The 7400-nt window shown below is 42.6% G+C and overlaps 1 protein-coding gene; it reads left to right on the plus strand.

The window, feature by feature from the left end:
• The window catches only part of LOC108315711 (10 kDa heat shock protein, mitochondrial), a 58416-nt gene that overhangs the window by 3608 nt on the left and 47408 nt on the right, over positions 1-7400 (plus strand).

Here is a 7400-nt window from a genome sequence, read left to right on the forward strand (position 1 = left end):
TTTTAGTAGAGACGGGGTTTCACCATGTTGATCAGGATGGTCTCGATCTCTTGACCTCGTGATCCACCCGCCTCGGCCTCCCAAAGTGCTGGGATTACAGGCTTGAGCCACTGCGCCCGGTCAAATTTATTATTTTTTGAGTTGGGGGTCTCACGCTGTTGGTGGGGCTAGAGTGCAGTGGCACGATCTCCGCTCACTGCAACCTCTGCTTCTCAGGTTCAAGCAATTCTCCTGCCTCACCTTCCCGAGTAGCTGGGATTATAGGCGCCTGCCACCACTCCCAGAATTTAGGTTTATTAATAGATGATTGATACTGGTAACAAGCCATGGATTTACTTTATTTCTTTGAATCAGAGTCTCACTCTGTCACTCAGGCTGGAGTGCAATGGCACGATCTCGGCTCACTGCAACCTCTGCCTCCCAGGTTCAAGCGATTCCCCTGTCTCAGCCTCCTGAGTAGTTGGGACTACACGTGCGTGCCAACACGCCTGGCTAATTTTTTGTCTTTCTGGTAGAGACGGGGTTTCACTGTGTTAGCCAGGATGGTCTTGATCTCCTGACCTCGTGATCCATCCGCCTTGGCTTCCCAAAGTTTTGGGATTACCAGGTGTGAGCCACCATGCCTGGCCCATTTCATTTTTAAAAACAACACTACTACATAATTTGTTAAAAAAAAAAATCCAAGGCAAATAATTGCCAGGTGTGGTGGCTCACACCTGTAATCCCAGCACTTTGGGAGGCCAAGGCGGGTGGATCACTTAAGGTCAGGAGTTTGAGACCAGCTTGGCCAACAAGGCGAAATCCCATCTCTACTAAACATACAAAAAAAAAAAAAAAACTGGTGTGGTCATGGCGTGTACCTGTAGTGTTAACTACTCAGAAGGCTGAGGCAGGAGAATTGCTTGAACCTAGGAGGCAGAGGTTGCAGTGAGCCAAGACTGTGGCACTGGGTGACAGAGTGAGACTCCGTCTTGAAGAAAAAACATTTATATATGAGGTACGATATATACATATATATAATAGCTAACATTGGCTGAATGCCTTCTCTCCAGGCTGGGCACTATGTGATAGAGTAGCTAATAGGAGCATTTTCTAGGTGTTGGCTGCGGTTGAAGGTGCTTTTCATGTGTTAATTGGTTTAATCTTTTTTTTTTTTTTTTTTTTTTTTTTTTTTTTTTTTTTTTTTTTTTTTTTTTTTTTTTTTTTTTTTTTTGTTTAATCTTTCAACAACCTTATGAGATAGCTACTGTTCTCATCTTGCAGATGAGAAAGCTAAGGTGTAGAGGGGTTAAGTAATAACCAAGGTGGCTCCGTGGTAAGTGGCAAAGCCAACACAGTTCACCTCCAGATGTTGCTATTTAAAACTTGATCCTTTATAGCTTTGGCTACTTTGTTAATTCTAAGCACTTAATACACATTATTTCAATTAATCCTGGTGCTACCCATTGTGGTATGGGTAATAGGTAATCCCAAATGGTATATGGCACTTAGGTGCCTAGTACACCATGTGTTGAATTTAACAAATAAAACAGTCACAGCAGAGGATAAATAGCTTGATGTAGCTGTAGCAGCTAGGGAGAAGTGTTAAGATTAAAATCCAGTAATGCTACACTCGAATTTGGTTGGGTGCAGTGGCTCATGCTCATAATCCTAGCACTTTGGGAGGCTGAGGTGGGCAGATCTCCTGAGTACAGGTGTTTGAGACAGCCTGGGCAACATGGTGAAACCCTGTCTCTACAAAAAATACAAAAAAGCTACTTGGGCTGAGGTGGGGAGGTTAAGGCTATGGTGACCTGAGATTGTGCTACCACACTGCACTCTGGGTGACAGAAGGAGACCTTGTCTTTAAAAAAAAAAAAAAAAGTCTTCCACTAGAATTGATTACCAACCCTTAAACTCAACTATTAGCTATCAGCTTAGTAGTCAAACTTATTTTCTAGGTTTAATTCTCTATAGTCTGATAATGTCTTTTAAAGGGTGTGTCCCGTATTTATTTTGAAAGGAATTAAAATCTAAAGCTTTAAATGGCATGGAATAATGATCTCAACTTTTGATCATCTTCTCATCTGTAAAGTAGTAGGTACTTCCACTATATGTATATTTACGTTTATGCACGTGTTACTGCCTTTGGTATATTAAAGCTTACATTTTGTCAAACTTAGATATTGGAATTATGCCTAAAAGTTCTTATATTATCTAAGTGGATTATCATACTCTGCTCACGCACAGCTAGATAATATGCTTTGCACATCATAACCTTGGGAGCTCAGATTTTTCTGTATTACCAATGAGAAACCGTGACTCCAGAGATAAAGAAATCGTTCCAAGGCCATGTGGCTAATAACTTGTAGAGTTAAGAATCCGTTCAAAGGCTATGGCTTTCCCATTACTCTCCAATGCTATTTTCCTAAGACCCAAACAAATTAGTTTTGATGTCTAAGGTAATAGTTCCCAAAGCTTGGTTCATCCTTGGAATTGCCTAGTAAACTTAAAATTTCAGGGCGTCATCCAAACCTACTAAATCAGAAGAATAAAAGAATTTTTGAACACAGAAGCAGTCTCACTGTGATGCTTGCCTAGCAGAATTGCTAAATAAATATTTTTTGAGACACGGCGTTACTCTGTCTATCCAGCTGAAGTGCAGTGGTATGATTATAGCTCACTGCAGCCTTGAACTCTTGGGCTCAAGCAATTCTCCCATTTCAGCCTCCAGAGTAGCTGGAAGTACAGGCCTGTGTCACCATGTGTGGGTAATTATTTTTATTTTTTAGACAGGGTCTTCCTCTAGTGCTCAGGCTAAAGTGCAGTGGTGCTATCACAGCTCACTGCAGCATTGACCTGCCAGGCTCAATTGATCCTCCCACCTCAGCCTCCCAAGCAACTGGGACTACACATGCATCCCACCATACCTGGCTAAATTTTTTTTTTTTTTTTTTTGAGATGGTGTCTTACTCTGTTGCCCAGGCTGGAGTGCAGTGGCACAATCTTGGCTCACTGCGACCTCTGCCTCCCAGTTCAAGTGATTCTCCTGCCTCAGCTTCCTGAGTAGCTGGGATTATAGGCGTCTGCCACTGTGCCTGGCTGATTTTTGTGTTTTTAGTAGAGATGGGGTTTAACCATGTTGGCCAGGCTGGTCTTGAACTCCTTACCTCAGGTGATCCACCTGTCTCGGCCTCCCAACCTGCAGAGATTACAGGCATGAGCCACTACACTCAGCCAATTTTTGTATTTTTTTGTAGAGATCAGGTTTCACTAAATTGCCCAGACTGGTCTCAAACTCCTGGGCTGAAGGGATCCTCCCACCTTGGCCTCCCAAAGTGCTGGAATTACAGGTGCATAATTTATTTTTTGGTGAATGGTGCATGTACCTATTTTTTTAGAGATGGGTTTCACTGTGCTGTCCAGGCTGGTCTTGCTCTCCTGAGCTCAATCTTCCTGCCTCAGCCTCCAGCGAAGCTGGGACTACTTTATTTTTTAAAATTAATTCGTAGCTTGTTGTCACAACTTTACTTACTGGATTATTCTATTCTTCTCCTTACACAACACCCCTTACCGAGACCAGTTGAGATCCCCACCCAGGCAGTGCTGGAGGCATTAAGAAGCAGACACCCAGATAGAACAGCAAATAAGAGTATCCGTGGGCCAATAGCCTTCTGAGCTGAGAACCTCAGGGGCTGACAACATTCTGGGCTGAGGGCCTTGAGCAGATTCTGACCCACATAGTTATTCTCTCTGAACGGGTGATTATTATTAACAAGTATTCTGTGTTTTCTCATAGAACCAAGATAAACTAGGTAGGCAGCTGGTGCCTGCTTACCACTGATCAAAGACAAACTAGAAGCATTCTCCACAAGGAAGCCACGGGGGCAGGGTCACATATCCCATGCTTAAAGAATTGTTTTAACTGGTGTATGATACACTTATACTGTCTTGCTACTTTAGAATGTCCCAAGTAGTTTTCCACTTGGGGAGCAGTGGCGGCTAGGTTTTCCTTGCCATTGTTCTTCTTAACAATATATTTTATCACACACTCAGCATTTCTCAACAACACCCCACCTCCCTTCTCTCTGTGCCCAGAAATCCGATATGTTACCTTGATCATACATGACATTTCTAAATATGCCTATTCCTGGGTTTAATAATTTGTTCCATTGACCTACCTATTCTACCACATTGCTTTCAATGTAAATAGCTTTATATTTGTTTGATATCTGATAAGGCAAGTCCTCCCTATACCTGCTCACCTGGCTGAGGGTATGCTTTTTGTTCCTATATGAGCTGCCAGCTTGTTCTTCAGTGTGATTCCAAGTAATGCTTCCTCAAGCAAGTTAATTACTGTTTTTACTACACCCACCCAAAAATGGAGTTTTGAACTTTTGATTTATTTGTGTGAAGAGCATTTAAATATATTTTATTTTTCTTTTCTTTGTTGAGAAGGAGTTTCGCTCTTGTTGCCCATGCTGGAGTGCAATGGTACGATCTCAGCTCACTGCAATCTCCGCCTCCCAGGTTCCAGCATTCTCCTGCCTCAGCCTCCCAAGTAGCTGGGATTACAGGCCTGTGCCACCACACTCAGCTAATTTTTTTGTATTTTTAGTAGAGACGAGGTTTCACCATATTGGTCAGGCTGGTCTTGAACTCCTGACCTCAAGTGATCCACCCGCCTTGGCCTCTCAAAGTGCAGGGATTACAGGCATGAGCCACTGCACCCAGCTTAAATATATTTTCCTTTACCCTTAAGCAACCTCTATGAGAGAGCCCAATCAAACCTAGGCTCTTGTCCTGCATTGCTTACATATTAGTTCTGTTACATTTGACAAATTACCTAACCCCTCTTAGCTTATGAATGAACTGCAAAACAAGGGCATTAGATTTGCCTCTTTTTTTTTTTTTGGGACGGAGTCTGGCTCTGTCACCCAGACTGAAGTGCAGTGGCATCATATTGGCTCACTACAACCTCCGCCTTCTGGGTTCAAGCAATTCTCCTGCCTCAGCCTCCCGAATAGCTGGGTCTACAGGCACACGCCACCATGCCCAACTAATTTTTGTATTTTTAGTAGAGTCAGGGTTTCAGCATGTTGGCCAGGATGGTCTCGATCTTTTGACCTTGTGATCCACCCACCGTGGCCTCCCAAAGTGCTGGGATTACAGGTTTAAGCCACCATGCTTGGCCTAGAATTGCCTCTTAATGTTTTGAGTCAAGCTTATTTTTTTTGTTAAACTTTTATTCATTTAAAAATAATATGTTCATGAGTTAAAAATTTAAAATTATATACATTGAAAAGAATGCTTTCTGTCTTGTCCCCCAAGCCACCCAGTTTCATCCCTGGAAGTAACAAGTAAAACTCCGTTTTTTTTTTTTTTTTTTTTTTTTGAGACAGAGTCTTGCTTTGCTTCCCAGGCTCGAGTCAGTGGCGTGATCTCGGCTCACTCCAACCTCTGCCTCCCAGGTTCAAGTGATTCTTCTGCCTCAGCCTCCTGAGTATCTGGGACTATAGGCATGTGCCACCATGCCTGGCTAATTTTTGTATTTTTAGTAGAGACTGGGTTTCACAATATTGGCCAGGCTGGTCTGGAACCCTTGACCTTGTGATCTGCCAGCCTTGGTCTCCCAAAGTGTTGGTGTTACAGGCATGAGCCACAGCACTTGGCCATAACTCTTTATGTTCTTCCTTTCAGGGGTGTTTTATGTATATACACACATATGTAAATGTGTGTGTGTATATATATATGTATCATGTATATGAAATATATATTCATTTTTCTTTTTTAAAAAATAACATTCCATGCATACCATTTGGCACCTTGCTTTTTTACATTAACAATTGGTCTCTGGGCCGGGCGCGGTGGCTCACCCCTGTAATCCCAGTACTTTGGGAGGCCGAGGCAGGTGGATCACGAGCTCAAGAGATCGAGACCATCCTGGTCAAATGGTGAAACCCCGTCTCTACTAAAAATACAAAAAATCAGCTGGGCATGGTGGCACATGCCTGTAATCCCAGCTACTCAGGAGGCTGAGGCAGGAGAATTGCCTGAACCCAGGACGCGGAGGTTGCGGTGAGCCAAGATTGCGCCGAGCCGAGATTGCGCCATTGCACTCCAGCCTGGGTAACAAGAGTGAAACTCCGTCTCAAAAAAAAAAAAAAAAAAAAAAAAAAACCCATAAAAAAAAAAAAAAAAAAAAAAAAAAAAATTGGTCTCTGGAATTAATCTACATAAAGACACTTTACAACTGTATAATGTTCAATTACATGGATAAACCATAATTTATTTCAGGATGTCCCCCACGCCAATGATAGATATTCAAGTTATTCTAATCTTTTTCTATTAGAAACACTTCTGCAATGAATAAATGTATGCATAACTAAATATGTACATGTGAACAAGTATATCTATAAGATAAATTCCCAGATATAGAACTGCTAAGTCAAAAGGTCTGTGAATTTTAATCATACATGTACACATATACAGACATGGATCTCCATGTTGTCCTTCATAGAAGGTCCATCATTTTTTTTTTTTTTTTGAGACAGAGTTTTGCTCTAATTGCCCAGGCTGGGGAGCCGTGGCATGATCTTGGCTCACTGCAACCTCCATCTCTTGGGTTCAAGCAATTCTCCTGTCTCAGCCTCTCGAGTAGCTGGGATTACAGGTGCCTACCATCATGCCTGACTAATTTTTGTATTTTCAGTAGAGATGAGGTTTCACCATGTTGGCCAGGCTGGTCTTTAACTCCTGACCTCAGATGATCCACCTGCCTCCAAAGTACTGGGATTACAGGTGTGAGCCAACACGCCCAGCCAAAAGGTCCATCAATTAACAGTTCTACTAGCAGTGTATAAAACTGCTTTTTTCTTCTTACTCTCTATAGTACAGGATGTTATAAAGTTCTTATTTTGTCAATCTGATAATTTTACTTTTTATTATCATGAATGAGGGTAAGCTACAAAAAAAATATTTTTTTTCTTTTTTTTTTTGGAGACAGGGTCTTGTCTGTCACCCAGGCTGGAGTGCAGTGGCATCATCACGGCTCACTGCAGCCTTGACATCCTGGGCTCTAGTGATCTTCTCACCTCAGCCTACCAAGTAGCCGGGACTACAGATGCATTCTAGCACACTTGACTAATTTTTGTAAAGATGGGGTTTTGTCATGTTGCTCAGGCTGGTCTTGAACTCCAGAGCTCAAGCGATCTGCCCACCTCAGCCTCTCAAAGTGCTGAGATTACAGGCATGAGTCACCTTGCTTAGCCTTTTTAACTGATTATTCCTATTCACTTAATATCTTCTGCCAGGCCGGGCGCGGTGGCTCAAGCCTGTAATCCCAGCACTTTGGGAGGCCGAGGCGGGTGGATCACGAGGTCAAGAGATCGAGACCATCCTGGTCAACATGGTGAAACCCC

Source organism: Cebus imitator, unplaced genomic scaffold (genome assembly GCF_001604975.1).
Source record: "Cebus imitator isolate Cc_AM_T3 unplaced genomic scaffold, Cebus_imitator-1.0 Scaffold178, whole genome shotgun sequence".
Taxonomy (NCBI): Eukaryota; Metazoa; Chordata; class Mammalia; order Primates; family Cebidae; genus Cebus; species Cebus imitator.